We start from the raw sequence: 19,109 nt of genomic DNA, 5'->3' as shown, positions 1-19,109 counted from the left end.
AAGATAGGAGCAGGAGTAGGCCATTTGGCCCCTCGCGCCTGCTCCGCCAATTAATGAGATCATGACTGATCATCCAAACTCAGTACCCTGTCCCTGCTTTCTCCCCATATCCCTTGATCCTTTTAGCCTTAAGAAATATATCTAACTCCTTCTTGAATATATTTAATGAATTGGCCTCAACTGCCTTCTGTGGTAGAGAATTCCACAGGTTCACCACTCTCTGGGTGAAGAAATTCCTCCTCATCTCAGTCCTAAATGGCTTACCCTTATCTTTAGACTGTGACCCCTAGTTCTGGACTCCCCCACCATCGGGAACATCCTTCCTGCATCTAGTCTGTCTAGTCCTGTTAGAATTTTATAAGTTTCAATGAGATCCCCTCTCATTCTTCTAAACTCCAGCGAGTATAAGCCTAATCGACCCAATCTCTCTTCATACGTCATTCCTGCCATCCCAGGTATCAGTCTGGTGAATCTTCGCTGTACTCCCTCCATGGCAAGAACATCCTTCCTCAGATAAGGCGACCAAAACTGCACACAATACTCAAGATGTGGTCTCACCAAGGCCCTGTACAACTGCAGCAAGACATCCTTGCTCCTGTACTCGAATCCTCTCGCTATGAAGGTCAACATACCATTTGCCTTCTTAACCGCCTGCTGCACCTGCATGCTTACCTTCAGCGACTGGTGCAGAAGGACACCCAGGTCTCTTTGCACTTCCCCTTCTCCCAATCTATTGCCATTCAGATAATGCTTGAGATCGGCCAACTCAGTACAGATATGGGGTTGAACTTAGAGCCTTCTTAAACTAAGAACATGAGAAATAAGAGCTGGAGTAGGCTATACGGCCCCTCAAGCCTGCTCCGCCATTCAATAAGATCATGGCTGATCTTCAACCTCAACTCCACTTTCCCACACGATTCCAATATCCCTTGATTCCCCTAGAGTCCAAAAATCTATCGATCTCAGTCTTGAATATACTCAAAGACTCAGCATTCACAGCCCTCTGGGGTAGAGAATTCCAAAGATTCACAACCCTCTGAGTGAAGAAATTCCTCCTCATCTCAGTCTTAAATGGCCAACCCCTTATCCTGAGACTATGCCCCCTAGTTCTAGACTCTACAGCCAGGGGAAACAACCTCTCAGCATCTACCCTGTCAATCCCCTTCAGAATCTTGTATGTTTCAATGAGATCACCTCTCATTCTTCTAAACTCCGGACAGTATAGGCCCATTCTACACAATCTCTCATCATAGGACAACTCTCTCAGCCCAGGAATCAATCTAGTGAACCTAAAGGCACTGTCTCTAATCTGTAGCTTGGCTATTCAAACTCATTGAGCCATTGAGGGAAACAATCTTAAGGATTAGTGTTTCCATGTTTTGAGAGTTTACGGTCCACATTAGCTGCAAGAGGGGGCTGGACTGGTTCCTGACTGGGGCAGAGATGGCATCATATAGAAGGTCAGTGTCTTTACAGATAACACTTGGTCCGTGTGATCTCCTGGACCGGTTCCGATCACCTGAGGGGGGTCGGAGAGGAATTTTCCAGAGTATGTTTTTTCCCTCATTGGCCCTGGGGTTTTTCCACCATTTTGGTTTTTTTTTGCCCCTCACAGGAGATCACATGGCTGCGGGATGGAGGGGGCGGCGGGAGGGCGGTGAGTTGTCTGGTCGTTCTGCTCCGGCCATCATGAGGGGTGTGGGGCAGGCTTGCTGGACCGGCTAGTCGTTTCCTCCCGTCGTTTTCGTATGTTCGTTAAAAATTCCTTGGCGAGTACGGTTTCTGGGGTTACTGTGACTCTTGTGCCAAAGTTACGGCCAACGGGAGAGATCCCCTTCTCCCCCTCCCCCGGAAAGTCACCTGCAGAGTTTGGTGCTGTTCTGCTGAAGGTGTAGGCCCAGTTATTGCACCCTTTGTCAAATGGTTTCATATTGTATTTCTTCAAATATTGTTACTTGCCCTGAAAGCGATGTTGTTACAAAATATGCTTTAGCTGATAAAGCCATCAACCAGCCTGTGGGTTCACTTGTACTGCAGTTGCTACATGACTGACATCTCAAGATAGCATGACAATCGTTTGTTTTGGATTACAAATGGGAACGGTAGCATCGTGGTTATGTTACTGGACTAGTAATCCAGAGGCCTAGATTAATGATCAGCAGACGTGAGTTCAAATCCCACTACAGGCAACTGGGGAATTTTAAATTCAATTAATTAAATTAATCTGGAATTAAAAACTAGTATCTGTAATGGTGACCATGAAACCACCGGCTTGTTGTAAAAACCCATCTGGTTCATGACCTTTTAGGGAAGGAAATCTGCTGTCCTTACCCGGTCTGGCCGGTATGTGACTCCAGACCCACGGCAATGTGGTTGACTCTTAACTGCCCTCTGTGGTTCAAGAAGGCGGCTCACCACCACCTTCTCAAGGGCAATTAGGGATGGGCAATAAATGCCGGCCTTGCCAGCGACGCCCACATCCCATGATTGGAGGGTAGCTAATGTTACCCCACTATTCAAAAAAGGTGGTAGAGAGAAAACGGGGAAAATGCTAGAGTCCATTATTTAAAAGATGCAATAGCAGAGCACTTGGAAAACAGTGACAGGATCGGACAAAGTCAACATGGATTTACAAAAGGTAAATCGTGCTTGACTAATCTGGAATTTTTTGAGGATGTAACTGGTAGAATAGATAAGGGAGAACCAGTGGATGTGGTATATTTGGACTTTCAGAAGGCTTTCGATAAGGTCCCGCATAAGAGATTAGCGTGTAAAGTTAAGGCACATGGGATTGGGGGCAAGGTACTGACTTGGATAAAGAACTGGTTGGCAGACAGGAAGCAAAGAGTTGGAATAAACGGCTCTTTTTCCGAGTATTGTGCGCAGTTTTGGTCGCCTTATCTGAGGAAGGATGTTCTTGCCATGGAGGGAGTGCAGCGAAGATTCACCAGACTGATACCTGGGATGGCAGGAATGACGTATGAGGAGAGATTGGGTCGATTGGGCTTATATTCACTGGAGTTTAGAAGAATGAGAGGGGATCTCATTGAAACTTATAAAATTCTAACAGGACTAGACAGACTAGATGCAGGGAGGATGTTCCCGATGGCGGGGGAGTCCAGAACCAGGGGTCACAGTCTAAGGATAAGGGGTAAGCCATTCAGAACAGAGATGAGGAGGAATTTCTTCACCCAGAGAGTGGTGAACCTGTGGAATTCTCTACCACAGAAGGCAGTAGAAGCCAATTCATTAAATATATTCAAGAACGAGTTGGATATATTTCTTAAGGCTAAAGGGATCAAGGGATATGGGGAGAAGGCAGGGACAGGGTACTGAAATTGGATGATCAGCCATGATCTCATTGAATGGCGGAGCAGGCTTGAGGAGCTGAATGGCCTACTCCTGCTCCTATCTTCTATGTTTCTATGAACGAATTTTTAAAAAACTGTGTCGATATCTGTCACTCTTAAAACAGTCCTCCTCTCTGCTGGCCACAAGGACCCCAAGTGAAGAGAGTGGGGGCTGTTTTAGTTTAGTTCCGAGTGGGCATGGACCTGCAATGCAAAACTCTACCGAATTTGCCACTAAGCTAGTGGTGTTCAAAATCATGAGGGATTTTGTGTAATGAGACAGGATTAATTAATGATCTCATAGTAAAGGATCCTCTAGGGAAGAGTGATCATAGCATGTTAGAATTTCAAATTCAGTTTGAGGGTGAAAAACTTGGGGCTCAAACTAGTGTCCTGAACTTAAATAAAGGCAATTGCAAAGGTATGAAGACAAAGTTGGCTAAAGTGGACTGGGAAAATAGATTAAGGGGTAAGACGGTAGAAAAGCAATGGCAGACATTTAAGGAGATATTTCATTACTCTCAGCAAAGGTTTATTCCAGTGGGAAAGAAAGACTCTCGGAGAAGGATGAACCATCCGTGGCTAACGAAGGAAGTTAAGGATGGTATCAAACTGAAAACAAAGGCATACAATGTTGCGAAGATTAGTGGTAGGCCAGAGGATTGGGAATTTTTTAGAAACCAGAAAAGGATGACTAAAAAAATATTAAAAAGGGAGAAGATAGATTATGAGAGTAAACTAGCAAGAAATATAAAAACAGACAGTAAGAGCTTCTACAGGTATATAAAAAGGAAGAGAGTAACTAAAGGGATCAGTGCTGGGGCCTCAAATATTTACAATCTATATTAATGACTTGAATGAAGGGACTGAGTGTACTCTAGCCAAATTTGCTGAGGATACAAAGATAGGTGGGAAAGCAAGTTGTGAGGAGGACACAGAGTCTGCAAAGGAATATAGATCGGGCAAAAATTTGGCAGATGGAGTATAATCTTTGGAATTCTCTACCCCAGAGAGCTGTGGAGGCTGGATCATTGAATATATTCAAGGCGGAGATAGACAGATTTTTGAACGGTAAGGGAGTCGAGGGTTATGGGGAGCGGGCAGGGAAGTGGAGTTGAGGCCAAGATCAGATCAGCCACGATCTTATTGAATGGCGGAGCAGGCTCGAGGGGCCAAATGGCTGACTACTGCTCCTAGTTCTTATGTTCTTGTGTTTTGACTGAGTAAGTAAGGGGAAACTGTTTCTACTGACAGGAGGGTTGGTAACCAGAGGACAGAGATTTAAGATAATTGGCTAAAGAACCAGGGGGGAGATGAGGCAAAAAGTTTTTACGCAGTGAGTTGTTGTGATCTGGAATGCGCTGCCTGAAAGGGCAGTGGAAGCAGATTCAGGAGCGACTCCTAAAAGGGAATTGGGTGTATATTTGAAAAGGAAAAATTCGCAGGGCTATTGGGAAAGAGCAGGGGGGAGTGGGACTCATTGGAGAGGTCTTTCAAAGAGCCGGCACAGGTACGATGGGCCGAATGGCCTCCTTCTGTGCTGTATCATTCTATAAACTGGCACTCTTGCTGAGAATGGCCACAATACAGGTGGTGGAAGTGCAACAGGAGGGGAGGCCGATGTTCTGAGGTTTGGGCTAAACCCATTGTTGGGGGAAATGGAGGTTTACTCTCTATCCGGCCGCCCTATATGATCTGGAAGCGCTTGACGCTGACCCTGGGTGCGCAGATTGCCAAGTGTTCCATTGCACAGTGAACCCGTCGCCCTGGATGATTGTAACTGCTGCCTTGTTTCTTTTTATTTCATTCAATCTGGGGATGTGGGTGTCGCTGGCAAGGGTGGCATTTCGTGCTCACCCCCCCCCCCCTCTCATTGCTTTGAGAAGGTGATGATGGGCTGCCTTTCTTGACCCGCTGCAGTCCATGCGGGGAAGGCGCTCCCTTCTGATGCCCTCGCGCCTGCTGGATCGCTCGTGGTCTCCCGCAGGTTTGAGCGCCCCTAGAGTCAGCCACCCCCCCCCCCACTCCGATTTGCTGGGGTGCAACGTCACTGCCTCACAGGCCGGTCGCCCAGTTCAGAGGATTGCCGGTTGGCACGGTTACTCGGCCTTCCCGCCTGCTTGTCATATCCCCGCCACTCCCGAGGCCATCTGACGTGATCCTGAGCTCTTGGGTCAATGGGCCGCACTCTTAAATCCTCTGGAACAACTTCCAGAAAATCATCTCTTCAACATTAGCGCTCACTCTTCATCATAAGGTCTCTTGCCTTTAACCACAGTTTTAATGCACCTCTCACTTCTGTCACCAGGTCACTAGCATTGGTTCTAAGCATCGTTTAAATTTTCACCTCTACACTTCTGCTGTGAAAGAGAGAAAAAGAAAGACTTGCATTTATATAGTGACTTTCAGGATGTCCCAAAGCGCTTTACAGCCAATGAAGTACTTTTTGAAGTGTGGTCACTGTTGTAATGTAGGAAACGCGGCAGCCAATTTGCGCACAGCAAGCTCCCAGAAACAGCAATGTGATAATGACCAGATTAATGTTCCCCCCTAATTTTTTTTTGTGTGCGCGGTCCCTTTAAGGACCAGATAATCTTTTTTTAGTGATGTCGATTTGAGGGATAAATATTGGCCCCAGGACACCGGGGAGAACTCCCCCTTGCTCTTCTTCGAAATAGTGCCGCGGGATCTTTGACGTCCGCCCGAGAGAGCAGATGATTGGTTGGGGGGGAGGCGGTTTAACATCTCATCCGGAACCTCCCGACAGTGCGGCAGTCCCTCAGTACTGCGCTGGGAGTGTCGGCCTGGATTATGAGCGTTCAAAAAGCTGTACGTCCGCAGTCACAGTTCAACTGACAGCGAAGCATCCGTCCCACAGAACAGAAGGATCCTGCAGTCTGGGACCCTGAGGCACAATAAAATGTAGAGACCATTAGTCAACACTGACCGCCAAGACCTTGGCATGCGGTGCACATTATCTGCAAGTCCCTCGGTGACTTTGAGCCGCACATCTCAGTACTTAAGCCTGAGCGGAAAGCTGTTGGAGAGAGTATGGGGGAGGGGGAGGGGGGAATGGTGCCCAAAGCAATCTGGCTGTCATTTACCTGCACATGGTAGGCCAGTTAACCGGAACCTCTGGTTAAAGGCAACAGCCTCTCAGATTCAGACTCATTCCCACTCCATTCAAATGGCTTATAATCGCATTGATCCAATTCTGGGCTTCGTGTACTTAATTACCTCAGACAAGAGACCAGCGTTTAATGCGGTTAGTTAAGTGAGGAGGGGTGCCCCTTTGGGACTAGGCTGCTTAGTTATCCTGTGAAGAGGTGAAGCAGAGCGTGTGGGTTTTGGCACAGGTTTTTGCAGCGCCTCCAGCTATTGCCATGTCCTAAGGGATCCAGTGCTATGGGATGTGTGAGTGAAAAGGCTGTGAAAATAGTGCTGAGCGCGCGCAAGCGGTGAATATTTCACACCCTGCTGTAAATAAAGCTCCCCTCAATTCTACAGGAAACTTTCTGGTATCCGGCACGGACGGGACCGACGTGGTGCCAGTTCATCAACAAATCCGGATAACCGAACGCTATAGTAAAAGATACGGAGCTCAGAGCTCCGTATAAAGCAACAAACCCTGCTTCAAAACAATGGGCACAAGTTGCAAGCGTCTCTGTAGCTTAGCAACAGCTTCAGCTACACCCTTGCACCACAACAAATAGAGTAAAAAAAGTAAAAAAAAGTTACCTGAACCGACTCCTGAATTTTGCCGGTGGATAGAGCGTTCCGGTTATTTAGGGGCCGGTTAATCGAAAGTTTCCTGTACCATAACCTTCAGCAGGGCCACCCCTTACTGCGTTAGCATGACGTGCCCACAACTGGAGTTGAACCAAGACTTTTCCATTTGCAAGTGGCCCCTGAATTCCTTTTCCTGTCCTATCCGGCACAGACACAATTGTTACTGTGGGATTAGAGAGGGGAGAATGGACATCAACTTGCATTTATATAGCGCCTTTAACGTAGTAAATCGTCCCAAGGCGCTTCACAGGAGCGATTATCAAACACAATTTGACACCGAGCCACATGAGATATTAGGACAGGTGACCAAAAGCTTGGGCAAAGAGGTCGGTTTTAAGGAGCGTCTTAAAGGAGGAGAGAGAGGTAGAGAGGCGGAGAGGTTTAGGGAGGGAATTCCAGAGCTTAGGGCCGAGGCAACAGAAGGCACGGCCACCAATGGTGGAGCGATTAAAATCGGGGATGCTCAAGAGGCCAGAATTGGAGGAGCGCAGATGTCTCAGAGCGCAGAGGACTGGAGGAGATTACAGAGATAGGGAGGGGCGAGTCTATGGAGGGATTTGAAAACAAGGATGAGAATTTTTAAATTGAGATGTAAGACTAGGATCACAGGCTCACACAGATTACCCAACAGGGCTTTAGAAGTTGTAAGGCTTTTATTAAAGAGCTACAGTTTTAAAGCATAATCAGATATTACATATGGTTTAAGCCGAGTATAATAGACATACAACCCCCGACAGTAGGAGCGATCTACGACTCCCGACTCGGAATGCCACGACCAGACAGACGAGGAGGCAGTACGGTGGTCTCGGATTGGGTGGATTCCTGCAGTCTGCTTCAGTGGTCACTTCTGTTGGTCATCTCTCAAGCTGTTGGAAGTATGAGGCCGTCGGCCACCTCAGAGGCTAAACTTGACCAAGGTGTTAGGCCATAGCCACCTCGGGGAAGCCTTCGCCCCTGACTGTCTGATTTCCTCTCTTGGTCGTCTATATTTATAGTTATTTTGGTGGGCTGGTAATCACCCGGTGTCAATCATTTGATCCCCATCCTATTGTCCAATTGTGAAGCGGGAAGGCATCCCTCGCCGTCCCTTTCTGCATGACTGACAAGGCCTCCCTCTTATCTTTCTGAGGAATGTTTTGTCAAGTTTCTTCAAGGGCATTTTATGGCTTCATGGCTCCTTGTTATCTAGCAGATGCTATCCTCCCTGTTTCCTTGCATTTTACCATTCCCTTATCACTTCTATTTGTCTTTTGATGCTTGATATTCGACCCTGCTGGCATTTATGCTATCTTTTTCCGCTTGCCTGTTGTCAGCCTCTGTTCTAAGATTCAAAGATGGGTTTTAATTCTAACAGCTATTTCTTAGAGATGTTGCTCAACTGGATCCAGTGTAGGCCGGCGAGCACAGGGGGTGATGGGTGAACAGGACTTGGTGCGAGTTAGGACATGGGGAGCCGAGTTTTGGATGACCTCAAGTTTACGTAGGATGGAATGTGGGAGGCCAGCCAAGAGTGCATTGGAATAGTCAAGTCTAGAGGTAACAAAGGCATGGATGAGGGTTTCAGCAGCAGATGAGCTGAGACAGGGGCGGAGTCGGGCGATGTTAGAGGTGGAAGTAGGCGGTCTTAATGATGGCGCGTTTATGAGGTCAGGAGCTCATCTCGGGATCAGATATGACACCAAGGTTGCGGATAGTCTGGTTCAGCCTCAGACAGTTGCCAGGGAGAGGGATGGAGTCGGTGGCTAGGGAACAGCGTTTGTGGTGGGGACTGAAGAAAATGGCTTCGGTCTTCCCAATATTTGGAGCAAATTCCTGCTCATCCAGTACTGGATATCGGACAGTTTAGAGACAGTGGAGGGGATCGAGAGACGTGATGGTGAGGCAGAGCTGGGTGTGTCGTCAGCTCTACCTCACCACCACCACCTCTTCCCCAAGAACTTTGTTTTTCTTCAAATAGTGCCATGGGATTTTTTACATTCATATGAGAGAGCAAACAAGGCCGCCATTTAACGTCTCCTCCGAAAGACAGCACCTCCGACAGTGCAGCACTCCCTCCGCACTGCACTGGAGTGTCAGCCTAGATTTTTTTTTTTTGTGTGCTCAAGTGTCTGACGTGGGACTTGAACCCACAACCTTCTGACTCCGGCGTAAGTGCTACCCGCTGAGCCAAGCTGACACTTCAACCGGAGTGAAGGGAGAAATTGATGACAGTGACGGGGCGGGTGAAGGGGGAAATAGATGATGATGATGAAGGGGAGAGGGCAAGGGGAAGGGATGTCAAAGAAGGTGGGACAATGAAAAGTAGAGGATAACGGAGAGTAGGGGAGAGGGGAAGAAGCTGGGAGTGGTGCTTTCACTGCGCCACACAAGCAAGCTTATGGGTGGAGGGTGGGAAACATAGGAACAGGTGAAGGCCATTCAGCCCCTCGAGCCTGTTCCGCCATTCAATGAGATCGTGGCTGATCTGCGACCTAACTCCATCTACCCGCCTTTGCCCCATATCCCTTAATCCCTTCGGTTAACAAAAATCTATCAATCTCGGATTGAAAATTAACAATTGATCTAGCATCAATTACCGTTTGCAGAAGAGAGTTCCAAACTTCTACCACCCTTTGTGTGTAGAAGTGTTTCCTAATTTCACTCCTGAAAGGTCTGGCTCTAATGTTTAGACGATGCCCCCTGGTCCTAGAATTCCCAGCCAGCGGAAATAGCTTCTCTCTATCTACCCTATCTGTTCCCCTTAAAATCCTGAAAATTTCGATCAGATCACCCCTTAACCTTCTAAATTCTAGGGAATACAACCCTAATCTCTCCTCGTAACTTAACCCTTGAAGTTCGGGTGTCATTCTGGTAAACCTACGCTGCACTCCCTCCCAAGGCCAATATAACCTTCCTAAGGTGTGGTGCCCAGAACTGCTCACCGTGCTCCAGGGACATCATGGTGGAGCCTGATGCTGTCCTCGGCTCATGGTCGAACCCTGACTGATTCTTCCTTCCTCCCTCCCTCCCTCACCCGAGGGCAATGAAACCAATTAAAGGATCGCCGCCGCTGGCCTGGCTGTGACCAGCGAACTCGACGCAGACTGGGGCTTGAACTGGGGATGTTTCTGGCTTGGCTTCCTATTAGGCAAACTGACTGAGCCATCAAGGAAACCAAGATCATTTTATTTTAAATTGGATTTAGAGCCTCAAAGGACGTAAAGAAAGAAAGTTGCATTTCTATAGCGCCTGTCACGAACTCGGGATATCCCAAATCGCTTTACAGCCAATGAAGTACTTTTTGATCAAAGTAAATTACTTGGGTATGTTTGTGTGCTGATTATTAGGAACAGAATGCAGCGATGGAGTGTGTTTGAGATGGTTGTTTGGAACGTGCATACTTTTGTTTGTATTTAGTTATTCCTAAGAGGATGCAGTAGTGGAGTGTTGGGATATTCGTTACATTAAAAGGAACTATATAAAGGCAAATTGTTATGTATGTATGCGCTGGTTATTAGCAGGAGATGCGGTGATGAAGTGTGTGTGTGCGCGTGCTGTACATTCAGGAAAGACTTGCATTAATATAGCGCCTTGCACAACCACCCGACGTTCCAAAGCGCTTTACAGCCAGTGATGTATTTTGTTGGAGCGCAGTCACTGTTGTAATGTAGGAAACACGGCAGTCAATTTGAGCACAGCAAGATCCCACAAACAGCAATGAGATAATGACCAGATTAATGTTTCCCCCTAATTTTTTTTTGGGTGCGCGGCCCATTCGAAATATTGCACGGGTGCGAAACCTCCCGTGTGGAAAAGCCGCTTCGGGGCTGCGCGGGACCTCCAGCACAGCTTAGCGGGAATGTTGGACCAGATCACCTGTTGTTCAGTGAAGTTGGTTGAGCGATAAAAAATATCGGCCAGGACACCAGGGGAGAACTCCCCCTGCTCTTCTTCGAAATAGTGGCCGCGGGATCTTTTTACACCCACCTGAGCGAGCAGTCGGGGGCCCTCGGTTTAACGCCTCATCCGAAAGACGGCACCTCCGACTGTGCGGCGCTCCCTCAGTGCGGCGCTGAACCAGTCAGCCTGGATTATGCGCTCTCAAGTCTCTGGATGCGGGACTGGAACCCACGACCTTCTGACGCGGAGTGCTACCTCACTGAGCTGGCACCGTGGCTTAGTGTGGAGGAGTGTACTTGGAACGGTACAGATGCACTCCATGGGTCTCGTGCAAAGCGGTCTACTGTCAGCGGGGTTTGGACACCATTTCCTGACCTGCTTGTTGATTTTTGCGTGTAATCTGCAGACGGGGGACGGCCTGGTGCGCTGCCTCTCACCAGCCCCTGGCCGGTGCTATGCTGCCTGGCGTTACTCTGGAATGTGAGCTGTCTGAGCTTGCTGTCCTGCCCAACAAAGGAAAGCCATTTCCTAATCCTCAAGCCAGTTCGACTTTCCAATCTCGCACCCTTATTTTGCAGCTGCCCTACAAAAGCCTCGTAGGTAAATATGCCCACCCTCCTTTGTGCTAACAGAATAGGAAGAACTGGTTGAAGTTGCAGTGTGCCTGCTCCAGATATTATTGCAATCTTTGGGAGAGCCTTAGCAGTTTTGTGTTTGAAGCGAGTCCCTGCGCAAGTAAGTCTGCACCGCAGAACGTGGACTAGGAATGCGCGCGTGCGCCTCTTTCACTTTCTGTGCTCCTCCCTCTTCCTTGCTACGTACTTTGAAGGTGGGTTTCACGATGCGAGCGCCAAAGATCCCGGCGCCCCGGCTAGCTTGACGCGTTCAGCCGACTCCCCGTGGCTTTCCCCAGAATCGTTCCTGATTACTGCTTCCTGGTGACCCCCTGACCCACGTCCAGTGGAGGGGGCAGGAGGTCGCACGCTCACGCAGTCTTTAAAGGGCTGCAGCGTAATTTGGAGTGAGGCTGGCATTTACAGGTACAAAAGAGAGACTTGCATTTCTACAGCGCCTTTCACAACCACCGGACGTCCCAAAGCACTTTACAGCCAATAAAGTACTTTTTGAAGTGTAGTCACTGTTGTAATGTGGGAAACGCGGCAGCCAATTTGCACACAGCAAGCTCCCACAAACAGCAATGTGATAATAACCAGATAATCTGTTTTTTTTAGTGATGTTGATTGAGGGATAAATATTGGCCCCAGGACACCGGGGAGAACTCCCCCTGCTCTTCTTCGAAATAGTGGCCGTGGGATCTTTTACGTCCACCTGAGAGAGCAGACGGTGCCTCGGTTTAACATCTCATCCGAAAGACGGCACCTCCGACAGTGTGGCACTGCCCTCAGCACTGGCACTGGGAGTGTCGGCCTAGATTTTTTGTGCTCAAGTACCTGGAGTGGGGACTGTGAACCCACAACCTTCTGACTCAGAGTGCTGCCCACTGAGCCATGGTTGAAGAGGGAGGGGATTGTTTGAACCTTTCCAAAGGCAGCGAGTATTCTTCATGTGTTGTTTTTTTGGCACAAGGGAAGGCAGGAGCAAACGGTGGCCAAGGGTTGAAGCAGCCATGCACCCAGATCTCTGGTGCAGTAGATGTTTGCCCAGCCTGGCACCTTCCAGTGGGCAGCAGTGCATCGTGCCTGGCAGCCGTGTACATCACCTGAGAATGGACGTGGAAGAAGGTGGCACAGCTTCAGGACGTTGTCAAACAGGGCCCTCTTATGTAGGACGCCAAGTGTTGCCTGTCAACCTGTTCCACGTTTACTGCAGGCCCATGCCAAGCTCCATACCACCTTCTAGTTCTTCATTGCTTGTCATGTATACCCATACTCCAGTAAGGTACACATTCAAGCTGCAACTTGCAGTGGGCACCCCTGGCACACTCAGGTCTTCAGAATGCTTCACAGGCAACACCGTTGTAATTATTGACCAACATTCACTACAAGCCCACTGACTCCCACAGCTACCTGGACTACACTTCCTCCCATCCCGCCTCCTGTAAGGACTCGATTCCATTCTCCCAGTTTCTCCGTCTCCGCCGCATCTGCTCCGACGATGCCACCTTCCACACCAGTGCTTCCGACGTGTCTTCCTTTTTCCTCAACCGAGGATTCCCCTCTACCGTGGTTGACACGGCCCTCGGCCGGGTCCGTTCTATCTCCCGCACTTCTGCCCTCACCCCTCGCCCCTCCCTCCCGGAACCACGATAGGGTTCCCCTTGTCCTCACCTTTCACCCCACCAGCCTCCACATTCAATGGATCATCCTCCGCCATTTCCGCCACCTCCAACGTGATCCCACCACCAAACGCATCTTCCCCTCCCCTCCTCTTTCAGCATTCCGTAGGGACCGCTCCCTCCGCGACACCCTGATCCACTCCTCTATCACCCCAGTACCCCTTCCCCTTCACCCGGCACCTTCCCGTGCAAGCGCAGGAGATGCAACACCTGCCCCTATACCTCCCCCCTTCCCACTGTCCAGGGCCCCAAACACCCTTTCCAGGTGAAACAGCGATTTACTTGTACTTCTTGCAATCTAGTATACTGTATTCGCTGCTCACGATGTGGTCTCCTCTACATTGGGGAGACCAAACACAGATTGGGTGACCGCTTTGCGGTACACCTCTATTCAGTCCGTAAGGGTGACCCCGAGCTTCCGTTCGCCTGTCATTTTAATTCTCCGCTCCACTCCCACTCGGACCTCACCGTCCGCGGCCTCTTGCATTGTTCCACGGAAGCTCAGCGTAAGTTCGAGGAACAGCACCTCATCTTCCGATTAGGCACTTTACAGCCTTCCGGACTCAATATCGAGTTCAACAATTTCAGATCATAACCTCGGCCCCTATTATATTTTTATATATTTTTTATCCACACCTTTGGTTTGTGCCTTTCCCTTTTTCTCTCTCCCACATGGCAGCTGTCTCTCACTCTGCCAGCGCATTTCACACTTCATCTAGAGCCATCCTTTGTCTCTTTACCTGCCCTATTACCATCTCGTCTCGTCTTGAGTATCTCTTAATGTCTCTTCACCTCTCCCGGCCTTCCCTTTAGTTCTTTCATCCCCTCCCCCATTTCCCAGCCCCCAAACTGGCCTTTTAATCTGTTTCATTTCCTGCCTTTTTTTCTCAGTCCTGACGAAGGGTTTCGACCCGAAACGTTGACTCTGTTTCTCTCTCCACGGATGTTGCCTGGCCCGCTGAGTTTTTCCAGCGTTTTCTATCGTTGTAACACAGTCTACCAGCATGATCCATGTTCACTTGCACACAGGATTGGCTGGAGGATAGTCACATGGTTTCCAATAACGACTCCTTTCACCCATTTTTTTTTTTTTTTTTGTCTTCATTGCTATAGATTTTGGGATGGGCATCAATGCCTTGGAGCACTCCCTCCAGTGTCCCACAGAGAGCCTTTACTTGCCCAGGTATCCAGGTGATTTGTAACGTGCCATTGGATCGAACTGAGATCCCTCTTCACTATGTAAACTTGAGTTCTCTAAAACTCGACTGCCCGTGTCCTAACTCACACCAAGTCCCGTTCGCCCATCACCCCCTGTGCTCGCTGACCTACATTGGTTCCCGGTTAAGCAGCGCCTCGATTTCAAAATTCTCATCCTTATTTTCAAATCCCTCCATTGCCTCGCCCCTCCCTATCTCTGTAATTCCTCCAGCCCCACAACCCCCCCCCCCCCGAGATATCTGCGCTCCTCTAATTCTGCCCTCTTGAGCATCCCTGATTATAATCGCTCCACCTTTGGTGGCCGTGCCTTCTGTTGCCTAGGACCTAAGCTCTGGAATTCCCTCCCTAAACCTCTCCGCTTCGCTACCTCTCTTTCCTTCTTTAAGACGCTCCTTAAAACCTACCTCTTTGACCAAGCTTTTGGTCACCTGCCCTAATTTCTCCTTATGTGGCTCGGTGTCAAATATTTTTGTCTTCTAATACTCCTGTGCAGCACCTTGGGACGTTTTACTATGTTAAAGGCGCTATATAAATACAAGTTGTTGTTGTTTTGACTGACTGGTTTTATCACATGTCCTCGTGTCACAGAATCATCTCGCACAGGAGGAGGCCATTCGGCCCATCGTGCCTGTGTCGGCTCTTTCACAGAATCACAGAAACCCCACAGTGCAGATAGAGGCCATTTCGGCCCATTGAGCCTGCACCGACACATATCCCACCCGATCCCCGTAACCCCTACACCAACACATATCCCACCCTATCCCCGTAACCCCACGTATTTAATCCCCCTAACACTAAGGGTCAATTTATCATAGCCAATCAACCTAACTCGCACATCTTTGAAAGAGCTCTCCCATTGGTCGCACTACCCCTTGCTCTTTCCCCATAGCCCTGCAAATATTTCCTTTTCAAGTATCTATCTAATTCCCTTTTGAAAGTTATGATTGAATCTGCTTCAGCCAGTGTGCCCCTGATCATAACAACTTGCGGTGTTATCAGAAAAGTCTCCTCATCTCCCCCCTAGCTTTTTATCTTAAACCTGTGTCCACTGGCGGCCTCTTCCTTGACTTTGGAAGGTGACAGAATAACACTTCAACGGCCTGTGACTTAGGCTTTAACCATCAAACAAATGTATTAAAATAATAAAAGTACAGTAGCAAGGACACAACATAGATTTTATAATAGTTGTTAAGCTTGACTAACTCCTTGAAAATAACATATAGTCACGACTGGCGCCTTAAACTATAATGTATGTTAATCTTCTGTTTCTCTGCCCTCACCATCACAGAAGCTCTCTGACCTGACCCCTCTCTGAAAATTTCAGGCTGACCTCATTTGAACCAAACAAGCTGAGAAATACTTTCTTAAAAAATGACTGGGACCCAAACAAATTTAAATAATTGGCTGTTAAAGACAAAAACTGCCAATCAAATATTTCGGGTTTAGGAGGTGCTTTTTCGGCAGCACCTCCCAAACCCGCGGCCCCTACCACCTAGAAGGACAAGGGCAGCAGGCGCATGGGAACACCGCCACCTCCAAGTTCCCCTCCAAGTCACGCACCATCCTGACTTGGAAGTACATCGCCATTCCTTCATCGCCGTTGGGTCAAAATCCTGGAACTCCCTCCCTAACCGCGCTGTGGAAGTACCTTCACCACACGGACTGCAGCGGTTCAAGAAGGTGGCTCACCACCACCTTCTCAAGGGCAACTAGGGATGGGCAATAAATGCTGGCCTTGCCAGTGATGCCCACATCCCATGAACAAATTTTTTAAAATTTGAACTAATCCCATAAGATGTTTGTATTTGAATTAAGTAACTTGACCCCACCCCAGCTCCCCCATATAATCAGGCTCAGAAACGTGAGCGACTCTGTAACAATTGTCTTCAAATGAGCTCGGACTTTTTTTCCCCATTGTGTGTGAAGCTGGTTTTTAACCCCTTGTGTACTGTAGCAAGAAATAAGGTAGACAGTACCCATGTATATCTTAGACAACAATGTAGGATTGTGTTATGGCTACGAGCAGTGCAATAACTTTGGGCAACCCTGTCAGCAACAACAACTTGCATTTATATAGCGCCTTTAACGTAGTAAAACGTCCCAAGGTGCTTCACAGAAGCGTTATCAAACAAAAGTTGACACAGAGCCACAGAAGGCGATATTAGGACACATGACCAAAAACTTAAGTCAGAGGTAGATTTTACGGAGCATCTAAAGGAGGAGAGAGAGGTAGAGAGACGGAGAGGTTTAGGGAGGAAATTCCAGAGCTCAAGGCCGAGGCAGCCAAAGGCACGGCCGCCAGTGGTGGAGCGATGGAAATCGGAGATGCGCAAGAGGCCAGAATTGGAGGAGCCCAGAGATCTCGGAGGGTTGTCAGGCTGGAGGAGGTTACAGAGATGAGGAGGGAGGGGTGGCGAGGCCTTGGAGGGATTTGAAAAACCAGGATGAGAATTTTAAAACCCAGACGTTGCCGGACATCCAGCCCTAAACTCCCCAACAACTCTGTTCCTCCAGCTCCGGCCTCTGGTATATATCCTTGACCCTCTTTTGCCCCATCGCTGGATGCCTTCAGCCACCCTCTGAAATTCCCTCTCTAAATCCTTCCACCTTCCTCTCCTTTCTGACCCTCCTGAAAACTCACCTCTTTGACCAAACTTTTGGCCACACTCCATCTCCTCCTTCCTTGGCTCGCTGTCAATATTTCTCGCACCTCCTGTGAACCATCGTGGGACACATTTTTGCATCAAAGATTTTCTATAGATGCAGGTCTTGTTCTTGTTTGGATTCAGAAACAAGCCCGGGACTAGTTTGATTTGCCAACTGCCGCAGATCTGCTCGGTTAAGATGCCTGGTTCCCCCAAGCTTCCATGAAAGTATTGCAAGACATTCGTCAACGTTTTCCTATTTTTCAGCTCTTTCTGTTCTGCTAACGTCTTGTAAATGGTTCAGTTTAGTGCATTTAAGGGGAAGCTAGATAAGTAAATGAGGGGGAAAGGAATGGAAGTGTATGCTGATAGGATTAGATGAAGTGCATAGGAATAGGAGTCGGCCATTCAGAGTGGGAGGAGGCTCATGTGGAGCATAGACCAGTTGGGCCGAATGGCCTGTTTCTGTGCTGTTAATTCTATGTAATTACAGTCAGCTTTAACTCGCACCAAGTCCCGCTTTCCCATCACCACCCCATCCCCCCCCCCCCCCCCCTTCCCGTGCTCGCTGTCCTGCATTGGCTCCCAGTGCCAAAATGCCTCTGATTTAATGCTCTCAACCTTGTCTTTAAATCCCTTCATGACCTCGCTCCTTCCTATCTCTGTAACCTCCTCCAACCTTACAGTTCCACCAGAACTCTCGGTTGCTCGATCCCTCTTCCTTTGTCGTCCCCCACCACCACCGTCTGCAGCCGTACTGTGCCTTCAGCCGTCTGGGCCCCGTGATCTGGAATTCCCTCCCTAAGCCCCTCCACCTGTCCGCCTCCCTCTCCTCCTTTTAAATCCCTCCTTAAACTCCACCTCTTTGACCACGATTTTGTCCACCCCTTTCCAATATCTTTCCTGTGCTGGCTCAGCATCCATTTTTTTTAAGCTGATTATACTTCTGTGAAGTACCTGGAGGTGTTTTCCGACATTAAAGGTGCTGTGTAAATTTAAATCCTTGTTACTTATGCAGTCAGCGAAATCTTTATCAATAAAAGAAGGGAGAAGGGGAATGAATCGATTCAATCCAAATTTTTTGAAAGTCTTTGCGGCTGTCATTTTTGCTACTTAACCGAACAGTTACTATTGAATATAAAATTAGTAACACAATAAAGATGTAATAAAATTCACGAGACCATTAGCAATGTATGTTTGAGAAGGACCTGTGTGTGGAATGCCAGTAATATTTCTGTCCGGGGCCTGTACCTGTGCGAGAAGCCTCAGGCGGGGGCAGCAGGCTACAGTTTCCAGCATGCATCCGTGCCTACAATGACCTTAAACATTCACTCCCTCCACCACCGGCGCACCGTGGCCGCAGTGTGTACCATCTACAAGATGCACTGCAGCAACTCGCCAAGGCTTCTTCGGCAGCACCTCCCAAACCCACGACCTCTTCCACCTAGAAGGACAAGGGCAGCAGGTGCATGGGAACACCATCACCTCCAAGTCCCCCTCCAAGTCTCACACACCATCCTGGCTTGGAAATATATCGGCCGTTCCTTCATCGTCGCTGGGTCAAAATCCTGGAACTCCCTCCCTAACGACACTGTGGGAGTACCTTCACCACACGGACTGCAGCGGTTCAAGATGGCGGCTCACCACCACCTTCTCAAGGGCAACTAGGGATGGGCAATAAATGCTGGCCTTGCCAGTGACGCCCACATCCCATGAACAATAAAAGAACCAAGTTCTTGACATTTTTATGACTGATAGACTGACCATTCAAAATGCATGCCATAACTTGCTGCTTGTAATGCCTGGCCCTCCAATGGAAAATTACTACGAATGAAAATCCCACCCCGGGAAAACACAAAGTAATTAAACTTTTTTATATAAGAACAAGGCGAAACATAAACTATAACTTTTTTCTGAGGTAACTTTGAAAGC

General features: G+C 48.4%; 1 protein-coding gene across 7 annotated transcripts in view; it reads left to right on the top strand.

Annotated features, from left to right (window-relative positions):
* Positions 1–19,109, top strand: part of LOC147097633 (uncharacterized) — a 165,801-nt gene that overhangs the window by 17,074 nt on the left and 129,618 nt on the right. The window lies entirely within an intron of this gene.

The sequence above is a fragment of the Somniosus microcephalus genome, chromosome 31, assembly GCF_052327205.1.
Source record: "Somniosus microcephalus isolate GS21.2 chromosome 31, FLI_Smic_1.0, whole genome shotgun sequence".
In the NCBI taxonomy this organism is placed as follows: Eukaryota; Metazoa; Chordata; class Chondrichthyes; order Squaliformes; family Somniosidae; genus Somniosus; species Somniosus microcephalus.
The sequence above is the reverse complement of the archived record's forward strand: the minus strand, read 5'-3'. Positions and strand labels throughout refer to the sequence as shown.